The following is a 27,568-nucleotide window of genomic DNA, read 5'->3' as shown; positions in this document are numbered from 1 at the left end:
CGTTTTTTTTTTCTCCATCTTGAGATACAGGTCCAGAACTATGCAACTACGTTCAAACACAAACTGGCATACTAATATTACTCAAATAAATCTTCCTTGTGCCTTTATTCCCATACTAATAAATCTAAGAGTGGTTCTGTCCTGTGAACTGCATAGCACTTCGTCCATTGTGTCAGATATGCTGTTGTCATTGGATGAGAAAACATGATACCTCAGTATTATCTTCACAAAAGTTAGGAAGGGTAGTATATAGTTGTCACTTGAACAACAACAATAATAACAAAGAATAACCTTTAAAATTAAAAGATTAACTTATCTATGAACTCAACACAAAATACAGAACCAGAATCACAGAACCACAGGGTTTAGAAAGGACCACAAGAGACATTTAGTCTAATTTTTCTGCTAAAGAAGAATCACAGAATCACAGAATGGCCAGGGTTGGAAGGGACCTCAAGGATCATGAATCTCCAACCCCCCTGCCACAAATACCACAACACTGAGGAGGGCACCAACTTCCACATCTAATACTAGACCAGGCTGCCCAGAGCCCCATCCAATCTGGCCTTAACACCTCCAGGTGTGGGGCATCTACAACCTCTCTGGGCAGCCTGTTCCAGCACCTCACCATTCTCATAGCAAAGAATTTCCCCCTGACATCCAACCTAAATCTTCCCTCCCTCAACTTAAAACCATTTTTCTTTGTCCTGCAGTTATCTGCCCTTTTAAAGAGTTGATTCTCCACCTGTTTATAGACAAGGGCACACTGTTGGTTCATGTTAAGCTTTTCATTCGTCAAGACCCCCAGGTCCTTCTCTGCAGGGCTGCTCTCAAGGACTGCTCCTTCCAGTCTGTATGGATGCCTGGGATTCCTCTGGCCCAAGTGCAAAACTTTGCACTTTGCTGTGTTGAACCTTGTTAGGTTCACATGGGCCCACCTTTCCAGCCTGTCAAGGTCCCTCTGAATGGCATCCCTTCCTTCTACAGTGTCAACCGCACCACTCAGCTTGGTGCCATCAGCAAACTTGCTGAGGTTGCACTCGATTCCGTCACCGATGTCACTGATAAAGATGTCAAAGAGCACCAGTCCCAAACAGAGCCCTGGGATCGCTGCTCATTACCGGCCTCCACCTGGACACAGAACCATTGATGACCACTCTCTGACTGCGGCCTTTCAACCAGTTTCTTACCCATCGAGTGATCCACCCATCAAATCCACATCCCTACAATTTGGAGATAAGGATGTGGTGGGGATCATGTCAAAGGCCTTGCTCAAGTCCAGGTAAACGACATCTGTTATCTTTCCCTTGTCCACCAATGCCATCACTCCATCAAAGAAGGAATCAAGCAGATTCCCTACCTGTTCTAGGTCAGTTCTTGAATATCTCCACAGAAGGAGATTCCACAACCTCCCTGAGTAACATGTTCCAATGCTCTGTCGTCCTTACCACAAAGAAGTTTTTCCACATGTTAGTACAGAATTTCCTATGTTCACATTTTAGGCCATTACTCCTTGTCTTATCACTACACACAACTGAAAAGAAACTGGCCTCAACCATTTGCCTTCCACCTCCCTTTAGATATTTATATACTTTTTACCAGATTCCTTCTCAGTTTTCTGTTTCCTAGGCTGAACAGACCCAGATTACTCAATCTTTCCTCATTTGGGAAATGTTCAAAGCCCTTTATCATCTATGGTCCTCTGTTGGACTCATTCTAGGAGATCCCTGCCATTCTTGAGCTGGGGAGCCTAGAATCAGATGCAGCATTCTAAATGTTGCTTTACCAGGGCAGAGTGGAGGGGGAAGGATCATCTCCCTCAACCTGCTGGCCACATTCTTTTTAATGCACCCCACGCTATTTCATGGTCATTGCTGTCTCATGGTCAACTTGTCATCCAACAGGACCCCCAAGTCCCTTTCTGAAGAGCTCCTTTCCAGCAAGCCAACACCCTACTCTCTAGTGTTGCATGTGGTAAATGCAGGAATGTCGGATTTGATCAGGAAAAAATAATAAAAAATAAATAAATGAATAAAAAAACAAAGCTTGAATTTTCTTGTCTTGACTTTTTGTTTCAATATTTTGTCATCTATGAGAATAGATGAACTCTAAGTGATCCTCAGAACAACTCCTATCACAGCAATAGCAGAAGCAGAAAATTTTATTATATTGTATGAGAAAGAATGTTAAAAAATTATTATAACTACAATGCTGAAAGAAAGCTAAAATACTTACCAAAAAGTTTCCAAAGAAAATGAAATATGTGAATACAGAAATAATCAGTTGGTAGGCGCAATTGTAATTTACTTGCAGGGAAATGCTCAAATTGCTTATCTTGTTTTGTAAAATGAAGGATAAACTTAAAGAGATCTCTACAACCCTATCAATTTCCAGATTCCTTTAATTTGTAGAAATGTACATATAGATGAACAAAGATTTCATATTCAAACCGTCACTGAATGACTGTGAGACTCACAGAATTTAGCAGATATAAAAACAGAAAAAAGACCCTTGACATTCTTGATGCGTAACTGGAGACTCACAAACAGGGAACAGACCTATGAGGTTAAGTATTGGTATGAATTATACAGAAAGCACATTTGCTCCAGCACTGGCCTTTCCAACTCAAAGTGATGGTATGATTAAATAATTGAACTGTCTCACCTTCTACAGAAAGACAGAATTCCAACAGGAATAATTCTACCAAAATGGATAAGAATGCAAATCAAGCTTTTTGTCAGGCTAGACAGTATAGTCCACAACTTGACTTTTTGCTGCCTTCTGGATGATAGTGAGATCAAGATCAATGAGTTGCATTCCTTTAACTTTGCAAACGTGTCAATTATTTCATGAGGATTGATCTCTACACCATTAATTTTCTTTATGAGGATAAGGTTTGGCTATTGTTCATGTCAAGCAGTGCAGCAACAAAGTGCCATTAAATATTTCTTCAGTTAATTCTTGGTTTCACTCAGCATATCATTTGAAGCCCAAGAATCAGATTTGATATTTTGAAGAATTTATTTCTCAGAATGCCTGGACATTGTGTATGACATATAAGCAACATCAGCCACAGCATCCACAGAAGGGTTTCTGCCAAGTACATATTTTCATTGTCTTCCCCTTTATTGTGCGTATTTTTTCTTGACTTTCAGCTTCTCTTCTGAGCCCTGTTCCTCAGGTATTCTGAACTTAGTGGGCTTAATTTTCTCTTTTTTTTTTTTTTTCTTCCTAGTACACATAAATACATTCTATTATTTTTTTTCCCAGCCTTACTGGAATTATTCTCCTTCTCCAGAAATCTCCATACTTCTCTCACCTTTAAATTCATCAAAAATACTGCTTATGATAATTCAAGCTTCTCTGAATCAGGGAGCTCTTCTGATGTCACTGCTGCAGTTCTTTCACTGAAATGTTTATTAATCATTGTTTCAATGACCCATTCCTGAAAAACTATAAGCAACTGTTCTTACCCCTCAATCTCTTTTTCAGTTCTGCAGCTTGCTGTTCATTCAGACAATTTATTATTATCTTCTTTCTGTTTAGGATTTATTCTGAACAGTCTATGTTAAGATCTTCTTTCTCATCCTTTTCTCTCACCTGGTGGTTCAAGCAGTTGAGGGCTTGAACACGATCTTTTCTTGTTCCTTGTCAATGCAAATTCTTACAGCCATTTTAGCATTCTTGACGTTCTCATATCAATCTGTATCTTAGTGTCAAAAAACTCTGAAAAAAAAAAAAAAAAGAAAAAAAGGAAAAAGAAAAACAGAAAGGTAAAAAGTAGTATTTTGTTCAAATAAATAGAGTGCATGGAATTTTATTTCCTTTTAATGAATTTTAAATATTCACAGAAGAGTTGAGTATTGTGAAAAAGCAGAACACAGCAGATTTTTTTGTCTTTTCTGATTATCCATTATACTGAACTTCAATTATATCTTCACCTGGTGTCCCAGCAATGTAATTCATGCAAAAGTTATCCCAGGAGAGGAAGAGGAGACCTCATGTTCATGCCTTTGCAATTGGATTGGAGATTAACTGGAAGAAGAATGCATGAGAAGAGGGATGGGGAGAGGCAAACTTACTGACACGATTCTACTTAGCGTGTAAGAATTTGGGATACATTGTGCGTTCCTTCCTTCTGTGCTACTTCCCTGAAGACACAGCCATTAATATGTCAGCCATGCAGGGTAACAAAGCAGAAATGTCGCCTGCTTTGGGAGTGCCTTGGCAACGAGTTGACAAGAACAAAGATTTGGCTTATTAGGACAGTGGACTAACATGGCAAATTGTCATCTGCCTTTAAAGAAAAGTCATTTCAGCTCCACAGAGGTGGTCATAGTTGACACTGAAATCACCCAGGCAACCACAGTTCTGTGGCTTTCTCATCACATATGCCAATTATTTTCAGGGTTTGAAACATCATAGTGATTAAGCTTTTAACATTTTGATCAGTATTACTGTTAAACAGAGAATTCTTTATGTTTTGTGTCATTTCATAGACACAAATCATTCATTTGTGGCTAGCTATGATGGTGAATTAACTACTAAAGGAAAATATGCATAGTAAGTAAGTGTTGCTTTATTTACTTTGCAATTCTATTATGGGTCTACTCTCCATTAAAAACAAAGAAATAAAAGGTAGATTGAGACACAGAATTAATTCCTTCCTCTCCATCATCTCTTCATCTGGTATGGAAACAGATTCTCAAACGGAGGGATTTAGGCAACTAACAATTTTTAATAATCTTAAATTGTTAAGCTTCATTTCTGCTGCAAATAGCCATACATTAGGGAGCAGTCCAACTCAGTACAAAAATCAATGGTTTATGGGCTGGTTCAGCCCATTTCTGTGACTAGTGGGGTGGAGGGATTTCATAAAATCCACACCTCCAGAAAAGGGAAACAGAGGACCCCAAAATAATCAAAAAGCAGCAGCAATGATCTGAGGAGAAACAAACTAATTTACCAAATATGGTATTGGAATGCAAGATAACACACTATAATACAATATAATTAGAATCAAAGCTAATAAACCAAATATAATGAAAGATTGTCCAAAAGCCCTTCAGCTTTGCACTAGCTTTATGCTAATGCTGAAGCGATGCGTGCAGTTGGGGTGAGCAGCAGAGAGGAGAGCCTGGCAAAGAAAAAGTCAGATGACCTACCAAGGCCTTATATCTGATCCCCCTGAGCAGAAATGATTAGAACACAGCAAACAATCTTCTGGGAAATTCAGTTTTTCTTCTCTTCTGGAACAGGTGCCCAGAACTGCAGCATTAACATTTTAACTCCCAGCGCACTAGATGATGTTATGATGTGGAGAACTGATAACCAAAAGTCATAAAACCATGACAGGCTTTTCCTCCACTTGCACCAGGTGGTCACCTGCAAGATAACCACTAAAGCCCAAGTTACTGTAGGCACTGAAGACAGCTGGCAAACTAGGCCTTAGGGCTGCTTCTGAAACAGTGAAGGTGTAAACTTATGCTGTCGTTCTATAAATAAGAGAACAGCAGTTTCCTACAGAGGATAATTATTGTCATAATGTCTCTAGCAATGATTCTCAGAGGCTAAAATTCACCCGAGAAATAAAATGTATCGAATGTATCTTTGTTTATGAAACAATTAAAAAAAAATCATTTTTCAAAATTCATTAACACTAAGATGCTAATGACTTCTCAATCTATTGTTTTTAATAAATTTATTCTAATCTGCATGAGCTTTTCAAGTTTCAGATAAATCCAGATATTCCCAGTTCAATGGATATCTGTTGAGTAAAGTCAGTGGAACATGAGATATTCTGCAATCTAGCCCCTGGGTCTATATTTACCTATATGCAGACTCTGTTGTAATTTAAGAAGTTGTATGATATTAGTATATTTGTAAATATTTCTAGTGAATGGCAGGTAACACATGAGACTATTTCTGATAGCAGTTTGAAGTCAGGTAGACAACACTTGAAGACATTTCAGTTAGCTCTGAATGTGGGAAAATCTAAACCCCAAATCTCTATTAACTGTAAGAGCTCTACACATAGACACTATACATAGCTTTTTAAATCTGTATGTAAGTATCATGATAGGTGGCCCATGGAAGTCAAATGAGTGAGATAAAACTAGGTAAATCAGTTGGCTAACACTGCAGAGAATTGTTCTTACTTTCCGACTTGACAGATTGTTACTGTCTCGCTCCAATTTATAGGAGGGAGATGAGGTTCTTTAATATCTGTATACCCAGTGTGAGATTAAGAAACAACGGTTCATATGTTGTTGCATCCAGTTTATTACTAAAACCTAATCAGGGAGACGGGGAAGGGAAGGAATGCGATAGAAAAGATGGAAAAGAAGCAGGAGTTGTGTAAAGCGAGGACAGTCACTGGCAGGATCCAGCAGCGGTCCCGTTGCACGGTGTTTGAAGGTCCTGGGCAGAACGCAGTAGAAGCCGGGGAGCAGCAGCGTGGCCGGCACTGGGCAGCAGGCAGGTAGACGAGGAAGTCGAGGAGCCAATTCTCAAAGCAGCAACAGCGGTCAGGCAGCAGGCTCAGGAGAGTTCAACAGTATGCAGGAATCACCTCAATCTTCAGGAATCCCTCTACTCTTGTGGTTTTCAGTTCCTCTTTTATCCAAGGATGGGTCTCGAGCAAGAGTCATTGAGTACCCTCTAAGATGGCCCATCATCCTGAGATAGGTCCACACAAAGGAGCACTTCACAGCTATTTAGCTGCAGCTCATCTCGCTCTTGTTGCCCCTGGCCTTGTGCATCTGTGTTCCCCCAAAGGATTTCACAATCTTTGCCTAGGGCTTGCCTGGACTTGTCCATCTGTCTCCTTAAGACAAAGGTTTTCAAGGTCCTTGCTTGGGACTTGTCTGGACTTGAACAAGTCCATCGGTGTTCCCAGAAGCTTTGAGATGCAGACCTTGACAGAATAATGGACCAAAAATGAGAAAACCCATATCTGATTCCTGACTGATTGTACCACCCCCACTGATCACCCCTTGTCTGTGACCCTGTTCCATGAGCCCCTTTACGATAAACCCAAGTGCAATTACTAGTCCCAACATAGATACCACCTGGCTGTGTACGATTCAGACAATACATTCCCATAGCAGAATATTGGAGAGACATTCTTATCTTCCCAGTGGGCATTGTGGTTAGTTCCACTGTGATTGCTTGCCAGCCATTTGGGGGCAATAGGAGTTGATACCCAGGGCCAGGTTTCGAGTCCCATGGGTCCTCCGCAAACCCAACAATTAGTCAAGTTATACACATTTGCTACTTGCTCAGCCAATTGAAAGAGTTTTTTATACCACTTCCCCCATCCCCAGAGTCTGTGAGGGGGTAACTGATTGTTATAGAAGTCACAGCCCACACTATACACCAAATTAACCAAGATAACCTGATTTCACCTGAGTGTCGCATAGAAAATCTCCAAAAAAACTGATAATCAAAAAAAAATCTGTGTTCGAAGTCCCTTGGAGGTCTTCTGCAAAACAAAACAAGACATCAACTTGCCCTCTTGGGCTTTGTTAATATGGTCAAAATGAGGGAATAATCCAGCAGATGTTGATTTTGTATTCTTTTTCCCGGGCGTCCTTAGCTCTCCAAGCATATTTGTTAAGAGGTTCCACTAAGGTCAGAGGTACTGGCCCTGCATTAGGCAAATCTACCAACACAGGTTGGCCAGGAAAATAAGAGGGTTTTCCTATCTTATCTGGGTTAGGAGCAATTGGCAAAAGTGGTGGGGCTTTGGGAAAGAAAGCATTAAATCGAGGACAACCATTAATTCCCCATGGATCATTGACTCTTCTGACTGCGTCAGAGGTGCGAGTAGTCCAATTGTTTTTTTCTGGTTTCAGGAATTTCTTAAGGAGGCCATTGGATCGTTCCACAATGCCATTAGCCTGTGGGTAGTAGGGGGTGTGAAAGATCCAACAAATGCCTTCCTCTCTGGCCCATTCTTGCACCATCCTTGAGGTGAAGTGGGAGCCATTATCTGATTGGATAGAATTGGGTCTAGGAAGAATGCTAAAACATTTCTTTAGTGCCTTTATAGTGTTTTCCCCTGTTGCTCGAGAAAAAGATTCAGCCTGCAATAGGCCAGAGATTACTTCCACACCGACTAGCACATACTGTTTTACCTTCAGATTTACGAAAAGGACCAATGTAATCAATCTGCCATGTTTCCCATAGATGCTTTCCTTCCCTCAAATGGAGAGGAGCATCCTGTAAGGGGTGTCGGTCCAGGCGGATGCGGCACTGGTCACAAGCAGAAATACAAGTGCGGCACTGTTCTCTGGTAACAGGCCAGCCGCGGGCTTGGGTCTCACGGTAGAGATCAAGAGCACCCGTATGCCCTCTTTTTACATGCAACTACTCCACAAGTCTGTCCCAGTTGTTACCATCTGGTTCTTCCGGCCTCAATGGAGCAATCCTAGCAAGTTTAATCAGCTTTGTTATTCCAGTGACTAGTAGGACTTCCGTCCTCCTGGTGTGATGCAACCCATGCAACAGAAAATTGGCCCATTTTAGCAATTGAGAGAATTTCCTGCCATTTTTCCTTCTGGCAAATTGGGATACGATTAACTTCCCAGCCATTTTTCTCCCAAAAGGGAAGCCACTCTGTACAGCCTTTGAAGACAGCATACGAGTCAGTGTAAATATGCACACGTGTGGTAGACTGTGATTGATTCGTGTTGGAAAACACTCCATACTGCTACTAGCTCCCCAACCTGAGCACTCCCCTCCCCCTCAGTGATAATAGTGATATCAGTCCCTATCTGTAGGGCCACAGCCCGATACTTCCATATTTTCCCTTCGCGCTTGGAGGAGGCATCTGTGAACCAAACATTTTGCAATCGGTCTGAATAGGGGGGAGCAATCTGAATGACAGAGGGAAGCTCAGTATCACTGAGAGAGAGAATATCATCCTGTATTGCAAGAATTTTTGGAGCACCTTCTGAGACTGTAAAGATATTGCAGTAGTGTTCAATCTGAGCATACCACTTTCAGACAGAAGCTCATTGTGCCATCCCGTCAGGAGGAGAGGTGCCAGACATCACAGACTTGATAACCTTAAATGGACCGCTTAATATAATAGGCTGCTGTCATATGGTCTGCTCAGCTTCCCTCAAGGCCAGGCTAACAACAAATAGCCCCTTCTCCATTTGAGAATATCGTTTCTCCGCATCTTTAAAGCTGCAGGAATAAAATGCAATAGGTCTAGTGGGACCTTCTGGACCCTTTTGCCAGAGATGAATAGACAAACTTGTTTGAGCAAATCGCCATTCTATCTGCACAGGGTCAGAAGGATGAATGGGACCTAAGGACTGGTGGGTGATAGCTTCAAAAATTAGAAGCTGCACGGCTTCCTCATGGACTGGGGTCTATTCCCATGATACTCCCTTCCACAGTAGGTCACATAATGGACGGGCAATAATAGAAAAATCAGGGATATGTTTTCTCCAGAATACTAGAAGTCCAAGAGCATGCTGCAATTCCCTTTTATTCTCTGGCATTTTAAGTTGGTCCAGAGCCAAGAGGGTGTCCTGAAGGATGAAGGCCATACCACCTTTCCACCAGATACCCAAGAATTTTACCTAAAGAGCTGGGGGCTGGATTTTATCTGGGGGAATTGTCAACCCCAGCTCCTCTAGTTCATTGATAATTTTGTCATGCATTATTTTTACGGTGTCATTTGATCACCTCCTTAAAGGATATCATCAATGTATTGATAAAGCTTCACCCCTTTTTCCAAGGGAATCTGTTCAAGTTCTTTTGCCAGGGCATGGTGAGCCAAAGTTGGGGAGTGCTTGAACCCCTGAGGAAGGTGAGTAAATGTATACTGCTGGCCCTCCCATGTAAAAGCAAAACAGGGTTGATCATTGGGGTGTAGGGGAACCATAAAGAACATATTTTTAACATCAATAGTGGCCATTATAGGGTGACCTTCTCCTGGATAGCTGCTATTAATTCAGAAAGGTTAGGTACTGCTGCAGTTAGTGGTCCAGTGTTGGCATTCAGCCTGCGATAATCGATAGTCAACCTCCATTTGCCATTTGGTTTCCTAACAGGCCACACAGGGGAGTTAAAAGGGGAATGGGTGGGTATCACAATTCCCTGTTCTTTTAATTCAGTCAGCACTGGGATGATACCAGTACGTGCTCCCAGAGGTAAAGGGTAAGGTTTAACAGAGGTCAAGTGGGAGGGGGGAAGTTTCGGTGCTATTTGTAATAAACGAATATCTACGGAGGGGACACCAAATATCCATTGTCTCCCTTTATCATCTGTCCAACGTTTTCCCTTCAGCATATCAAGTCCTAACAAATTAAGCGGGAGAGTTCCCACAACCATGGGGACATCCTGGGATTGCTCTTCCCCAGGTAATCTTAGCCTTACTGTTGCCATGGTCTGTGAATGTACCCCACCCATGGCATCCGCCACAAATATCTTTTTGCGGGATAAGGTTACACCAGCACAGTCAGCATCCTCTCTTCTGATAGCTGAAATTTGTGCTCCTGTGTCTACAAGAAATGTCACTGAAACTAAGTTAGGTTCAACAATGCATGTAATTAATAGATCGCTTCCTTTAGTTGTGAGCCTCCTAATAAACATCCACCCTTCACCCCCCCGCTCACTTGAGAGAGGTAAAGGAATTAGTTTCACAGTGGCTCTGGTAGCTCTTCAGGTGTCGTGGGGGGGGGCACTGGGAACTGGGTTTTTACTTTCCTCAAGTCTAGTCGTCCATCTAGTAACAAGCATCTCAAGCCTATCTGTTGTCAATCCATCCATCAAATTTCGTGTTGTCAATACCCTTTTTCCAGCCCAGAGTCCAAAGTCCATTACGTTCATGATCAATACTCCGTCTACCTGTTTTTATTGGGGACAAACCCTTTTCAGCTCCATTAAGTTTTGGGCTAGGTGGCCTGGGGGCAAGACTGGCTACTGCAAGCCTTACACCTCTTGGCTCAGATTTACTGGGAAAAGAAACCACCGGCCCATATTTTCTTCCACAGTTAATTAACTCTTGGGCTACCTCCCGTCACATCCATACTTTGCATCATGACTGCAGATGGTTGGGGGTTACAGTTTCTTCTAACACTGCCGGTGTTCTTTCTCCCTGTGACATAGCTTGTATCCTTGCTTGTAATTGTATGCCTATGGGTTTCAGTGATTCCGGAAGCCCTCTAATTAAAGGGGCCATTCTCTCAGGATCAACAGGCATCATCATGGGCGATTCATGATGTGGCTGCCGCTTTCTATCATACATCCATTGGAGACAAGTAGCCTTTTGAACGCTTTCTACTAATTGGTCAGTAGTTCCAGTAATGGCAAGAGGGTCTCCCCTTTCTAAAGGGTTGAGACCACCTGCCCAATAGGCAGCCCTTTGCGTTAATGACCAGGGAGCACGATTGTTACCAGTAGTTAAAAATACTCCTGGTCCCCAGTAACCTTCTGCTTCCTTTTCTGTTAACCGAATCTGATCGCCACCAGTGAGACTCACCCTCCATACATACTCTGTTTCTGATTCCTTTGGAGAGCAGCTAAAGTCCCTTTTCAATTTTGCAAGCTCAGTGGCTGAGAAGGGAATTTCTTTAACATCCATTTGAGGATCTAGATCCTCACTGTTTTTGAAGGTATATTCTGTTTTTATCAAGGGACGCAATGGAGCTATTGGGATTTCTAATTTGTCTAGTCTTTCCTTTATTTCTTGTAGTTCCTCCTGAGGAAAAGTTTTTTCTTGAGGCAAACTATGGGTGACAGTATCGATAGTATATTTACGTGTTTACAGTTCCTTGAAAGCCATCTGCAACAAAGCCGAATTATGTTTCTCTCTTTCTAATTGTTCCTCGACATTAACTATTTGATTCTGCAGAGTTTTTACCAATTCTTGTGTAACTCTAACCGATTCCTGTAGTGCTTCTATGGTTTGGAGTTCTGCCGAATGCTTTTCATTTTGGAACTCCACGGCAGCTTTTAAAGCAGCCCCGAGTATGGCACAAATAAACGACTTTCCTTTTCCAGCTCGTGTACGAGCCTCATTCTGTAAGACACTAATGCGGTCCGAAACACTCTGCAAATTATGCCAATTTTGGCGTGCCCAGTCCACCCCTGATAAAGAGGGACGAGCACCATGTTTTTCTAAAAGGTCAAATAACACTTCTTCACTTTTCATACTGGCAATACTGTTACTCATTTCTTAATACAATGAAAGATCTATACTAAGGGAGGAGGAGGTACACCTGTTCAAAAGTTCAGTTACTCCTCACTGCTCCTCCCAGGGAGATATGCTACACCTAAACAAATGCAAATGCTCCAATAACTCCTCTCTTTTGTTGACGGGAGCACACAAAGACAAGAAGCTAGAACAAACTGTAAACACCACACCTAAGTTACAGTTCACTCCTTGCAATTCCAGGAGGTGCACACAGCTCAAACCACTCCTCCCTTTCTTTGGGAGGAGCACAAAAAATGTGAAGCTAAAGCAACACTTTCTAGGTTTCAGTAGAGTAAATAAAACTTCATGGAGAGGCACACACGTTTAAGTCACAACATATCTCTTCCTCACTTCCCCTAGAGGCGCGCGCACACAGACACATCGCACTTCAGTTACCAAATAACCAGAGAGGTCTTCCCAAGGAGGCACACATGTATTAAACAAAATGCAAATAGTCAAAATACGTCCCCGAGAGGTACACACATAAAAGGTAAAGTTTCAGAATATGGAGCGGTCTTCCTGGAGAAGGACTCACGTCTAAATTTTCAAAACTATCGCTCCTTGCAACTCCAGGAGGTGCACACAGAAAAAAAAAAAAAGTTTCAAACTATATTTGGAAGGACAACACTCTCAGCAGGTATCCTGCCGACTACGCCATTAAAAAAAAATGTCTCGCTCCAATTTATAGGAGGGAGATGAGGTTCTTTAATATCTGTATACCCAGTGTGAGATTAAGAAAAAAACGGTTCATATGTTGTTGCATCCAGTTTATTACTGAAACCTAATCAGGGAGACAGGGAAGGGAAGAAGGGCGATAGAAAAGACGGAAAAGAAGCAGGAGTTGTGTAAAGCGAGGAGAGTCACCAGCAGGATCCAGCAGCGGTCCCGTTGCAGTGTTTGAAGGTCCTGGGCAGAATGCAGCAGGGGAGGGGGCAAGAAGCAGTGTGGCCGGCCTTGGGCTGCAAGCAGGTAGACGAAGAAGTCGAGGAGCCAATTCTTGAAGCAGCAACAGCGGTCAGGCAGCAGGCTCAGGAGAGTTCAACAGTATGCAGGAATCACCTCAATCTTCAGGAATCCCTCTTCTTCATGAGGAATCTGTTGTCAGAAAACCCATCCTCATGGTTTTCGGTTCCTCTTTTATCCTTCTTGTTCTCCTGCCTATATGACAAGGATGGGCCTTGAGCAAGAGTCATTGAGTACCCCCTGAGATGGCCATCATCCTGAGATAAGTCCACACAAAGGAGCACTTCACAGCTATTTAGCTGCAGTTCATCTCTCTCTCGTTGCCCCTGGCCTTGCCCATCTGTGTCCCCCAGACAAAGGATCTCACAACCTTTGCCCAGGACTTGCCTGGACTTGTTCATGTGTGTCCTTCAGACAGAGGATTTCACAATCCTTGCTCGGGACTTGAACAAGTCCATCTGTGTCCCCAGCAAGCTTTGAGACACATACGTTAACAGAATAATCTCTTACAGAGTAATATCTTACAGTTACAATCAGTGACTCCCCCTTTTGATGTGCCTTTTTTCTCATTGCCCCTTTTCTGGTACGCTTTCGCCAGTTGCCCACATGAAACTGGTGGTTTCCAAAGGGCAGTTATCTTTTTGTGCCAGCTATTCCAAAGGTCTGTGTTTCTAACACATGCAGTAGAATGAGTTACATACATATTTCAAACTGCTTTGCATTTCTGTGCGTGTTGATAGAAAGATTAATTTATCTCTGTAATGACGTAATACAACAAATAATACAATCTACAGATAACAGTTATAGGAAAATATTTCTAGATTATTTTTCTTAAAAATCAGGAATGGGCAGTAAATAAGATGGGATAATACATTCACACTTACCTGGCATCTCACTGTTTGTAATGCCTTAGTAGCTTATGTACACAGCCAAAATGAAATAGCTGGGTACATCAATTTTTCTGTACACTTCTGAACACATAGTAATGATATCTTCTATTGAAAAAATAAGCCAAGGCTATGCTCACATTTGTTTTGGTTGAATAGACTCTAAAAGTATTACAATATTCCCAACTAAAAAAAAAAAAAAATCAGAAGAAAATAAAAATCAAAAGAAAAGGGAGGACAAGGAGGGAGAGAAACAAAGGTTGCAAGACAGTAGTGATAAGTATAGCATGACCAGGGACAACAGAAGTTGAAAAAAAAAGGCATTAAAAAATATAAGCTTATTCCCCTGTATTTGTGGTACAATGGGACTTCTTGATGGGTTTTCACAATGATACCAACTATCTTGGAAACTGGCTTTATTGTAAAACTCTAATCCTTTAAAAGACAACACTGATAAGAACTTTTAACCTACTAAGTCATATGATAACATTCTTTATTCAACAGTAACCTGTTTTGAATTAAACCTGCATCAGCAGCTTTGTTTCCTCTGAGATCTTATTTAGGGGTCAGGCTTTTGTCTTTGCTTTTAAACTGTATATTTCTTTACCTTTAATTTTTACTTTCTGTTCTGTTTTTTTTTTTTTTTTTTTTTTTTTTCTGATAAAACTCCCAAGATAAAGATAAAACTCCCAAGTCACTTTGTTAACCATGAACTAAGGGAATTTAAAAATAACACATCATTGATGTTCAAGATAAAACTGTGAGTGCTGGCACATACTATTTACATGGATAACATTTAAGAGCTTCGATCTTCTATAAGGAGGCTTCCACTTAGTATAAGGGTTACTGAAACACCAGCGTAAAGGTATTTATTTGGATAACAGAAATGCCAGTATTTACTCTGATTTGTAATTTTAGGGTTCTATTATTTATTTATTTATTTTCTGAATAGAAATGAAGTGGTAAAAGGTTATGCAGAAATTAACAGAAGTATAATTAAATTCTTAGACTTCCCCATAATGCCAGTGGAACCAGGGATGAAGTTCAAATTTATCTTAAAAAAATGTAATTTCATTGGGTGGTGTGAATTGACAATTTGTACCAAATAGGGATCTAAACTACCCCAAGAGATAGTCATTTTGCTTCACTGTAGTAGATGTTGTCTTTTGGACCCATTTGCAAAGAGGTTTATTGTAATTAAGAATCCGGTTCTGAACATTCAACCCCAAGTAGCACAGCCATCTTATCTGCTTTTTCATTTTATATTCAGGTAAAGAGCACAAACATCATCTGGGAGTTTCTTACATCAAACCCACAGTATAAAACATTAAACTGTCTTTTATTTGTGATTAAGTTGACAGAATTTAATGCATAGATTGTGCTGTGATAAATTTGTAAGGAAGGAAGCCTACTCATCAAAAGGCAATACAGAGCATGAAGGATGAATTCTGTCTGAGTGTTGTCAAAGAGAAAACTCCCAATAGTTTCAGAAGGGGTAGGATTTCACCCTGGAGTGTTATTAAGGAGTGAGAGAAAAGAGATGGAAAATATGCTATAACTTATGAGACGGGATTGCCCCACAGGTGACTTCTGTTCTCCTTCACGTTCAGTGCTTATGTGATTCACACAGTGAAATCTCTGATCACTCAAGATATTCATTTTATAACTGGTTTTAGAAGCACTTACAGGCTGATACTGCTTCAGAAGACAAGCTTGCTAATACTCAAATACAGAGGGTAGCATGTGGGAACTATGCTTTTACACACACAAAGTTATAAAGACAAAATTTTTCAAGGAATCAAAATGCCCATCAAGTCTAAAACATGCATTTTCTACCCTTTCCCCCTCCTTCTCAAGGACCTACTTACCATCCAAGCTGTTACAGCTCTTAACCTTCTGTCCCACACTCTCCTGGAGTTTTCTTCACGTTTGACTATAACTGACTACGATTCTTAATCTTGGTTTAATCACATTAACAAAGAGTTGATCAAGTCTGAGTTTGGCATTTTTTCAAACATGTTTTGTTGTGAAATTTCCTCCCACTGTCTTAGTGTAATTCCACTTCTTAATAAAACTGCTGATCACGTCGGCAGTGACAGACCACCTCCTGCCAGTGGGTAACAGCCTGTATCCTGGTTATCACAGAAACACAACTCCAGGAATAGTCATTTCCCCTGAATTTATCAAACCTGCTAAAAATTATGTAGCATACATCCCATTAAATCTTTAAGATTTCAGAAACTGACACTTGAGAAGCCATTAGCTCCTGTTCTATATTGAAAGTAGAAGGATGCTGGATGGTTAATAAGCTATCTCTTTCAACACGCTGAAGATATTTAAACAGCAGTTAATGGACTGCTTGCTCTCCTGACAGTCAGATGGTGAGCTATGTGGCTTAATACCATCTTACCACTGCCTCTGGAATGTGTATTACTTGTCAGTGAAGAAACCATATTATATTGACATATTAAACATAGAAAATCATTACTTCCATTAATATTGATCTGCATGTGTACTCTTAGTATCAGCATGTAACCTTACAAAGTATCAAATATATTGCAACATTCTGATACAAGTTAAAAAAAAATTACAATTATCAAAATCATCACATTTTCTTGAATATCTGCTTTACTGCCAAGACTTTTTAGCATCATCTTTGTATTCTACAAATTAAAATGTTCCCCAGCAGCTTGGGTATCCATTATTGCAATGATCTTCATGGGTTTGCTTCCATTCTTTTGTCATTCTTAAAGAAATACTGTTTTCAACACATATCAGTTAAAACTATGAGCTGTTACATATGTATATGTAAACAAAGGTGGTTCTTGGGCCCTTTTAAGAGACTTAGTGCTTCCTTGTAATATTTTTCTTGCAGGTTGGTGGTATCCAGTTCAATCAGTGTTCTGTTACTCATTATTATTTTTCTGATCCTGAAACTCACACTCTCGTCTCCAAGTTCTTTCAACTCAACTCTTTCAGTATAAACAACATTTAGTCCTTCTGAATCATTTTTTTTCCTTTCTTCTTTAGCAAATATATTCACTCCTCAATTACTTCTCTGCAAATGCTCACAGTTGAAAGCCCGTTACTGAAATCGGCAATACTATCAGCACAAACTGCTTGGTTTTGTACCTATATACTTTCAAGATTCAATCTACAAAAAGAAATGGAGAGCAACCGTGGTATTAGCCTATTTTATCTTCTTACAAACTTACAAAGCTCCACTGAGAGAAAAAAGTCTGTGTGATCCATCCTTGCATGAGGACTTTTTGAAAATGTGCTGATCTTGGATTAATGCAAAACAAAACTGATTATTGATAGACAAATAAATATTATATAGAGTGAAAAATCTCCCAGAGAGAATTTCTTACTTATGTGAGAAAAGATAGGCAAGAGTTCAGATGATAGTACTTTTTAAAAGATCAACTCTCTCTAAATGGTTGACAACACTAAAAAGCTGTATCGATCATGTCCAACCTGTGGCCTGCATGCAGCCCAGCACAGCTAACAGTGAGACAATATTTCACTACATTTTGTTGTTGTGTAACAGACGGCAGCAAGGGGGCAGTCCAACAAAATTGTGTCTGATATGGAAATGCATATGGAGCAAAGACATGGCATTGAATTCCTCTATGTGAGAAAAATGGCACCCAGTGACATTCATCTACTCATGCTGAACATATGTGAAGACCAAAGAATGGATGTGAGTGTAGGGGAGCAGTTGGTGTTGTGCTTCAGCATTGACCACAGCAACAGTGGGTCAGCTCTGCTGATACAGATTTTTACAAGGAGACTCTTGTTCATTGCTGGCAAGAATGCATAGCTTATGGTTAAGATTATGTGGGAAAATAGTGTTTTGTAGCTGAGAATTTCCTCAATCAAGCTGTGTTATTGTGCTCTTCTTATCTGTCATCATTTACTTAAAAAAATAAGAGGCATTACTTTCAGAGCAGCCTACATATGTGTGGTCCAAGACAATTCCTCTGCACTCAGTGCAGTCCAGGAGAGTCAAAAGGTTGGACACCCATGGACTAAATGGTTAATTTAGTACAGGACAACCTGTACTTTCTTTAATACATTCCAGCACAGGAGTTAAAACAAAACAAAACAAAACAAAACAAAACAAAACAAAACAAAAAATTGTTTGTATTACTGGAAAAAAAAAAAATTATTAGCAAATTAGATGTAAATAAATTCAGTTTTTAATTTTGAAGAGTAAGAAATCATCCTTAATTTCACAGGGATTTTTTCCTGCCTGCTGTTTTGAGTTATGCTTCCTTGAATTCTCTGACAGCAATCCTAAAGCACAGAAATTTTTCTTGGGTTTCTTAAAGCAATAAATCATATTTTTTTGAGAAAAAGGCAAGCGTGGAAATGTAACTAAATAATTATTCAAAGAAACTATCAGAAACCCACAGAGTGTTTCCTTATCAATTCCCCTGAATTAAGGAGAGTTTTATTACTGATTGCAATGAAATCACCCTGCCATTAGTTCTCTAATGTTTTGAAATTATTCAATTTAAGAAAAATATTTCACAACAATGATACACAATAAATCATGTAAGTTACACCCTGGGGCTAAATACCAGCAAAATTTTTAAGCAATTAACAAAATAAACTCTGCAAATCTCTTCTACTTTGATATTTCTCTTCTTAAAGAATGAACAAAAACTGATTAGGGCCAAATAGCATGAGCAGTGTTTATGACATTTAAATTGTGCATGCTGCCTGAGGCTACCTGCCAGTTGAGTTGACATCTTGCAGTTTCCTAAGCTGTCAGTGCAGTCCTTAGGTAGCTTGCTCTGGGGGCTTTTTGAAAAACTGCCTAATATTTTGGGAGCTTGATATTGCTCTCTGTATACCTGCACCCACTGCTGGGCACTTTTTTCAACAGAAAGGCTGTCTGTCAGTGTTTCAAACACAGCTTCCTAGTCCAATAGACCTCATTTATTGTTGAGTTGGTAGGCTGGTTCTTTTGGCTTTGACTTCTACCAGATCTTTCTATCTGATTCATGGAGGTAAAAAGGGGAAACCAAAATAATTAATAAAAAATTTAGAACACCTTTTTAATTAATGTACTTGTGTTGGTGAGAGTTTTTGTTGTTGTTGTTTTTGTTTGTTTGTTTGTTTTGTTTTGTTTTCTTTTGTCTGAATAGTCATTGTTCAGCATATGCCTTACAAAACGAGTTTTTCTTGCAAAGTCTTACTAATATTTACATTTCTGAACTGCTCTATTCTCTGACACTCTGACAGGTTTTTTATTGTTTTAACAAGTAGTACTTCATTTTTCTGCTCTCTTCATAGTTAACAGTCCTGTGAACAGCTAGTAGTCTTGTACATGAAGATGAATTTTACTTTTTTTTTTTTTTTTTTCTTTTTTCTTTTTTCACACCTGTATTAATCTGCGAGCAACATCACACCTGCAGTGTGGTGCAGAGTATGCTTAAATTCAAACAAAAGACTTTAAGAGTCACTGATACAAGGGAAGCTCAAAGCCTAAATCCCTAACTGACTGGGGAGAGAAGAGGAAGACAAGAACAATGAGAACAACACAAGACCTGATATCTTTTATACTCCTTGGCAAATGCAATTAAAAGTCTCTAGGAAGTCAGGAAATAGAGGAATGCAAAGAAATGTTAAAAGTCTTACATCTCACGTGTAGTCAGACTGACAAATAATAAGAAGCTTGTTTTCTCCAAAAATGTGATGGGATAGGAGAGAGATTGTGGGAACGTCAGCAGTTCTCAGTGGTGATTTTTTCCATTTTCAGAACTAGCAGAAATGTAGATGTTCAGTAAAAGAATGAAAATTGAGATTTTACTAAGCTTTAACTTACCATTAAAAATACAACTTCAGAGGTTATCTCCAGTACCATGACCTGCCCATGTGTACAGAAATAAGGTTTAACAGCTTGGGCACTGTCTTGAAGAAGTATGAGTAGTCTTGTTCCATGCATCTCATATCCAGCTAGCTCAAATGTGTCTACATAGAGTATGTAACAAATGTGAATTTTTTTCCTCAATGACACAAAAATATCAATTCTTCACCAAGATTACTGCTTATAAGGAAGTTGGATTTTATAATGAGAGTAAAATTTCTGCATATTCTAGTCAAACTTTGATGAGATCGATGTATGTAAAAGGGGAATTGTGAGTGCTTCCAAGACTTTCTAAAGAATGCCAACTATTAAATACAGTAGCTTTAAAATGGGACATGGTTGGTCTCCTTCACAGGGCTAGGCCACATAGTGTACCGAGGTTGCGGAATAAATGGCAAAAGTAATAAGATTGCAGCTTAATTTTTGGCGTGTACCTGAATGAAAGTGTACCTCAGTGAGAACACTTTTTTCCTGACAATACACTGTGAAACTCAGGAACTACAGCTGACTTTCAAGACTACAGAAATCACCATTTTCTGGAAAACACCAGATTCGGTTAACCGGAGATAATCTGAGATGCACAGAAATATCAGTGCATGGACTTTCATCCCATCTCCACATCTTTGTATAAGATGTTTTCTCTTCTCCTTCAGCTGCTCTATCAGCAGAAATGCTTACTACCAAATTCATTTTTTCCCAAGTCTCCTAGTTACTGTTTTACAAACGCAAGTGATCCAGTACAGGAACAACCCTTGTGACATTTCACTCCAACTGTACGCTGTTAATTGTGCTGTCTGTCCCCAGTTTGGAACAGATGCGAGTCTAGATCTCCATATCTATCAGCACAGATATGAAGCTGAAACCATTGACCTAATTAATAATTCACTTGGCTGTGTCTGGAAAATGGGGGATAAACTTTTCTTTTACCAAATATTACTATATTATACCAAATACTACCATACTACCAAACTTCTAGGCAGTATGAAGAAAGTCATGGTATGGCTGGCTGTGAAAAGATTAAACTGTGGGATAAAGAACTGTGTGATACAGAGGGCTGCTGAGCATAGTCTTCCAGAAAGTCAACTACACTGATGTTAAATCACTGAAGGATGCTCAGTTTGCAGGATGCTTAGTCTTGTTCCTGACACCCTCCACTGAATTTAATGAGTACTATCCTTTACATTTTTCTCAAAGATACTTTTCTCAAAATAAGATCTGAATAGCAGAGCCCATTATCACTCCATATGGTGAAGCAAAATGGACAGGATCCAGAACACAGAGCAGACATTTTGCTTCCACCAGCTGCAACAAAGAAAAAGGGAGGGAGAAAAATCTGAACAGAAGAAGGTAATTTGTCAGGAAGTAAACAAAAGAGATGTTAGTCAGGCCTGTGTTATTAACTGGCTTTCAATACCGAAATCTTCATTTTAATACAACTTCCAATTACTAAATAATGCAAACTCTGCTTCCTGGCCAATGCAAGTCATGACAGTAGAACAATTTCCCTCCCTTTTGGTAAAGACAAGTTTTGCAATGGCAAGGCTAGATTGCCATGTCTGCTACAGTGCAAGATCTGAATTTTTATTGCATAAAACTTTTCCATCACATTTGTTACTCTCAAATTTTATTTTTTTTAGGAGTGATGGGCTTGCATAGTGAGCTTGCCAATGAACATCTTACACAGCTATGAACAGTGAACAACATTTTAATTTCTAGACAGGAATCAGATATCACTGTATCATAGAATGACTTGGATGGATCTTTAAAGATCATCTACTTCCAACTCCTCTGCCATGGGAGGGATTGTCAACAATCATGCAATGGCTAAGGCTGCCCAGGGTCCCATCCAATCTGGCCTTGAGCACCTCCAGGGATGGGTCATCCACAGCTTCCCTGGGAAACATCATCTAGAGAATCAGTCTCACTAAACACTTTCCCACTGAGACTTTTCTGTGGGACTGCTTCTTTTTCTTTCTGTTTCATTCTGTTTCATTATTTTAACCAATAGGTAAATGCTGCATTGACACATGCAGAAAACAAAACAAACCTAAACAAAACAAATCATATATATCCTTACTGAAGGGTGCCAAAACTGCACAAGCAGCCAGAAGCAAAAAAATAAGATGTCATATTGAAAGTCAGAGAAGCTTTTCTGCATATCTGCAGGAGCACTGAATGAAAACCACACATGACTGATAGAAACACTGACATAATCACCTTTTTCAAGGTACAAAAAGAAGAGAAATGTTACCCAACATGCAACATGAGCTTCAATGTCACTGGCAACAGATGTTGATCTGTATTGAGGTTCCAGAATTGGATCCCTGCTCCTGAACTTTGTTTTTGTTTACTTGGGTTGATGCTTCGTGCTGTTATTGTTAGTTGTTTTAATTAAATGGCAACATAAGAAAATTAAAATTAGATAACTGCAACATATCCTCAAATCTGATTCCTGTGAATAAAAAACTTTGTGCTTCTTGGTCCAGATTCTCACGCTGTGCTGAAAAAGGTTTTGTCCTCTTATTTCAGTGTATGGAAAAGAAAAAAATCGCTTTCTATCATCATTCATGTTAATTATTTTTTATAATTTGATGTCCAAAGATTTTTGAAGTCTTTGTGCATACTATTATTCTCATGTTACAGATGACTGAAGAGAGACTAGTCACGTCTGTCTCTCAAGTCATAAGTTCTACAGAAAATGCTTCCAGCACAGCCAACCATCATGAGTGTACAAATTTAACTGTGTGATTGGATCTAAATTAATCTCCCTAATCTCTTTACTAAGCTCCTCAGCATCCTCTAAGGCACTCACCATGTAATCCAGACTCAACCAGCCCTATGCTGTAGCATGCTGCGATTGACTGAGATTTTCATGTATTCACTGAATTTTACCTGTTGAACCTGAGCTTAAAGAGGGGTAAAGAAAAAGTAAATAAGCCATAAATAACATTCCCAGTGCTCAGGGAAATGCTGGCCCTTTAATGATCCAGCAACTGGAACAAATGATTGCTCACGCATAACGTACATATTGCAGTTGTCATAGAAACGCACTTAGCAACAAAGAATCCTTGACCTTTTCCCCATCTGTTTTGAATCTTCACAAAGGCACATTAATACCTATATATTGATTTCTCCCCTCCCCTCTCCTTTTTTTTTTTTTTCTTTTCTTTTTTCTTTTTTCTTTCTTTCCCAAGAGGGAAATGTCATATTTTGCGTGGCTCCCCGACATCAGCAGAAGCCTTCCAGCCCTTCTGCTGATACGCTGCATGGATGCACTGATGCAGTATCTCCTCACACCTGCCCGGAGTTGAGCACCTGAAAAAAAGATAACTGCAAATTAAGGCATACAGCCAGCAACTCCACCTCAACCAGTAAACTTGGAAAACAATTTATTTCAATCTGAGAGGAACCAGGGAGGCTCAGAGCTCTGTGGTTTTTGACATAACCATCCAGCAAACGTACATTATCACAGTCTGTAATTAAATCAGAATAACCCTCTTAAAAGAGATGCAGACCATCCGGAAAACAAGACTGTGTTATCAATGTCCAAAGTGTATGTAGCAACAACACTGTGAGATGGAAACCATCCTGCTACAAACAGCATGGCTAACTACATAAAAGATACAGAAATGGATGAAATTAATCCAGACTCTGAGTAAGCTGAAATCATTGCATGTTGGAAAGACATGGAGCTTGTAGATATAGCTTGGCAGATCTAATCATATTAGCCATCAGATTTGCTTAGGATTTGTTTGTTCATTTGTTTTTTTCCAGCTGTTGTGAATCCATGTTTACTATTTCACATAAACAGAATAAATTTAATTCACAGCTACTGTGGCTAAAAATAAGGAAAAGCAAAGTAAAAGTTACAACAATTTCAGTCATTTTTAAAAGATTCAAGTTTTAGGGTTCTTTTTCTTAATTTTACTTTAGGCCAGGTGGGTGTTTTTTAATAGCAGTCTGTTCTCCCACTCCTGAAATATTTTACAGACTGAAAAAAAAAAAAACCAAGAAAGTACATACATATATAAAATGCACACACACACACTCAATCTGAATCTCTGAAAGGAACAAAGCAGTGTTTTTGAAACTCTTGGTGTTTCCAGTGGAAAATTATAAAATACATAATTTTCCAACTACAATGATTTTTTAAAAGAATTTCACGTGCCTCTTTCCACACATCTTAAGTGCTTTCTGAATTAGTCTAGAGAAAGAATTGCAAATGAATGTCTCTCATACACATGATAGCGCACATTTTGTGCTGAGGCACTGTTGGCTTGACCAGAGCTTCTGATTAGTATCAACGTTCAACACATCTCCTGGAACATCACATATTAATATCAGATTATTATTTTTTTTTAATCTGAAAACCATACTTGAGGATTAGTGTGTGTTATCATGATTTCAAAGATCAGTTAAGGTGTATCTCCTGGGTCACTAGTTGCCTGCACACTGCAGGTGAGGTACTGGCAGTGCAAGCTTCTACCTTGGTTAGAGAGACAAACACTGTGGCTACAAATCATTCTCCTTTTATTCTGCTCTATTCCAAAGAGAAATAAAGGAAATGGACTGCTGTGAAAACCTGTCATGTGATCAAGGGAAAAAAATAAAGCAGTCGCTTCAGGACTGAGATGTCCTGAACACTAACTTTAAAGTTGCTTGTCTGCAGTTTAGCTAAAAACAAATATTAGATCCAGTGCGCCTATCTAACAATCCTCAGTATTTACCAATTAGATTTCCACTGGAAAAAGAAGATAGTAGAGAGAAAAAGAATCAAAGATGGCAACACAAAATGTAACAAAAAAAATATTCATACAGTCATGAAACAAAAGACCAGGGCAGCATTCAACAAGTTTAAGATGATCCTTGGACTTTGTTAGCAAGATAAAGCTCCTCAGATCACTCCAAAACAACTATTTCAGCATTAACTACATCAGAAAATTTGATAGGTGTGGGAAGGGTCAGGAAGGATGACCAGGCTGTTTACGCCAAAATCTTATACACAAAAGTCTCTCTCAAGTAATGCCTGATGTCTATTTCCATGGAAAAAACACATACAAAGAGCACAATAACACTAATTGATAGAACACACACTCAGTTACAAAACACTATTTTTCAGTGTAGTCTATCTTCCCTCAACCCAGGAATTCAGAAGGCAAAATTCCTGAGTACATGGTGGGTGTGTTAGAACTATCTAACCAAGACTGGCAAAATGTTCCACTGTCTTCAAACAGGTATCAGGTCTGGCTTAGCATGTTACAAGAAAAAGGATCCCATGGTTTATATTTGTGGGCTATTGTAAGACTGTGTGGTGGTGTTCTCATAAATACAGTTTTTTTCTGTCTGAAAAACAAGCAGATCTGAGGAAAGAACTGAAGGGTTTTGTAGAACAGCTACACATTTTCAGAGCTGTAGATTGCTGGTACTTACAGGAGCTGGACTGTGTTCAGCATGTTTGAAATGATTTTCTTTATAAATGGAGAATTCAGGACTGTAGCTTAGATTCTCCTTTAAAATTGGTCATGGCTTTGAATCTATAATCAGCACCTAGATATTTACATAGAACAGCTCTGTCTGAAGAATGTGGAGGTTACAATCAGAATCTCAAAAAACTTGAAAATTGTTTGTACTGCATAGAACAATCTTCCTGTCCATTACATTTGGCAATGCAAGTTGGAGCACTCTGAAATAGATAATTTCTCAAAGAGTGTTCAACTCTATACAGAAGGTACTTTGTAAACATACATCCTTGGTAGAGAGTTGTCAGCTGCCTCTTGAACAGGCAGTTCCTCCAAATAGTTCTCACGAAGATGGGATTTCTCCAAATGAAAGTAGTTGATGTTCATAACAGTTCAGTGTCTTCTGTGCAACTAGCACTTGTGGTTGTACCCAGGTTTATATCAGAAAAGAGTCAAGTTGAATTTTCCAAGTCCCTTTACGGAGCTTGAACCAGACATTTATAGGATCTTACATGGATTTTAGCAGATCTTCAGGTCTACAGCATTTTCAACTTTCTGGCATTTACATTTTTGACATAAAAGACAGACAAAGCAACTCCAGATACTTCTGTTGATAGTAATTAAATAGAAACCCTCACCATAAAAATCACTGAGCAGTATCTTGATTTTGGAATGGTTAATATTTTTTAAAAAACATTAAAATTGGCAGAAATCACAGGGCAAATTCTCACATAAACCTTTCAGTAAACTTCAAATGCAGAGGCAAATACTTCTTCAGGATGTGTGGGACAGACATGATAGCATGGTTTCAGAGAGGCTGTCTCTGTTAAGTTAATAAAGCCATTCAGCCTGAAAGACATCATTTTTCAAGGAGTGATTCTCCCTTGTAATTTCTTTATTAAAAAACAGGGAGGGGACTAAAACAGAGAAATTCAGTCAATCTGAACAAACAAACAAAACAAACAAACAAACAAACAAAAAACAAAAAACAAAAAACAACCAGAGCCTCTGTCTTAGGTTGTACATAGCATCAGACTGAACAAGAGAGGGTGAACTGATTTCCCATTCAGAGAAGTATCTTATTTGTCTGGGTACGCTGCTCTCAATTTTACACTTATGAGCATTGCTGACATTGCACGGCATAGGAAAATGGAGGAAGATTATAAATCTCCCAAAATCAGGTTATGACCTCAAAGGCTTTTCTCTGAAGGGCTTTACCCCACTTAGTGCCATGGCGACAGTTGCTAAATCTACCATGTTGCAACATGAAGGACTCTTTCTCCAGACATTTCCAGAGGGAGGACTTTTCCAAGCAATAGGGAGTTAACAGAGTTCTGTTTCACCCCACTTGAGGGGATTGGAACAGATAGGTAATCTACAGAGTTCTTTCCATCTCCTAACCCTCTGATCCTGTGAAATTTCAGAAAGGGAACCATTGTGGCAAACACCAATGATTTATCATACAAACTGTTCCTGTCATTTGCCCTCCTGCTTGGCTTCTGCTGAGTACTTCAGTTTGAGGCTGAGGATTTACTGGGTTCTGGAACATAGAGTGAAGCTTCTATCATCCCATTCCCAGAGAACTAGTTTGCCATGGCTCCATCCCTGACCAAGTTGTCCTATTTAGAGCATACCCATACAAATCTCAGTCAGAACTGGAATTTGGTAAGGACAGAGAACAAGCTGCATTGAACAAGTTCAGGGATTAGTCAGAAAAATGATTTTCACACTTCAATTTCCCCAGCTTTAGTCCTTCCTCTAGACACCTTAAAAGCAAGCAGTTCAATGTGCTCCATTTTCAATGGTTATCAAATCTTCTTGACCTCCTTCACTTGTTGTTCCTCTGATCCTCTCCTGATCTGTGCTTATTATTATCATTTGTCTTTAATCAAATAACCTGACAATTTTCTTCCTACTGCAAATGAGGTTTGTTCAGAAGGTAATGGCTCTTATTTTATTATGTTGGTGACTTGAATTTGCCATCGAAGAAAATGTTCAAGACACAGCTCTCAGTAGGTAAAATGATATATACTGTCTTTTGGGATAGGAGAGGTGGGATCCTTCTGCATTTCATGGAAAGTGGACATAGCATCACATCTTGTGATGCATCATCAGCTTCATCATCAGCTTGTTACACTAAGCTGAAGTTCCAAACTTCCAGTCAGGC

General features: G+C 39.4%; 1 protein-coding gene and 1 pseudogene across 1 annotated transcript in view; one reads left to right on the top strand and one right to left on the bottom strand.

Moving 5' to 3' along the window:
* The window catches only part of LOC128074630 (uncharacterized), a 620,087-nt pseudogene extending 607,248 nt beyond the window's left edge, over window positions 1-12,839 (bottom strand).
* The window catches only part of LOC128074636 (uncharacterized), a 964,422-nt gene that overhangs the window by 529,322 nt on the left and 407,532 nt on the right, over window positions 1-27,568 (top strand). The gene's annotated exons all lie outside the window — the stretch shown is intronic.

The sequence above is a fragment of the Tympanuchus pallidicinctus genome, unplaced genomic scaffold (assembly GCF_026119805.1).
Source record: "Tympanuchus pallidicinctus isolate F22 unplaced genomic scaffold, pur_lepc_1.0 scaffold9, whole genome shotgun sequence".
In the NCBI taxonomy this organism is placed as follows: domain Eukaryota; kingdom Metazoa; phylum Chordata; class Aves; order Galliformes; family Phasianidae; genus Tympanuchus; species Tympanuchus pallidicinctus.
Note: the sequence above shows the minus strand (reverse complement) of the source record. Positions and strands in the feature narration are given on the sequence as shown.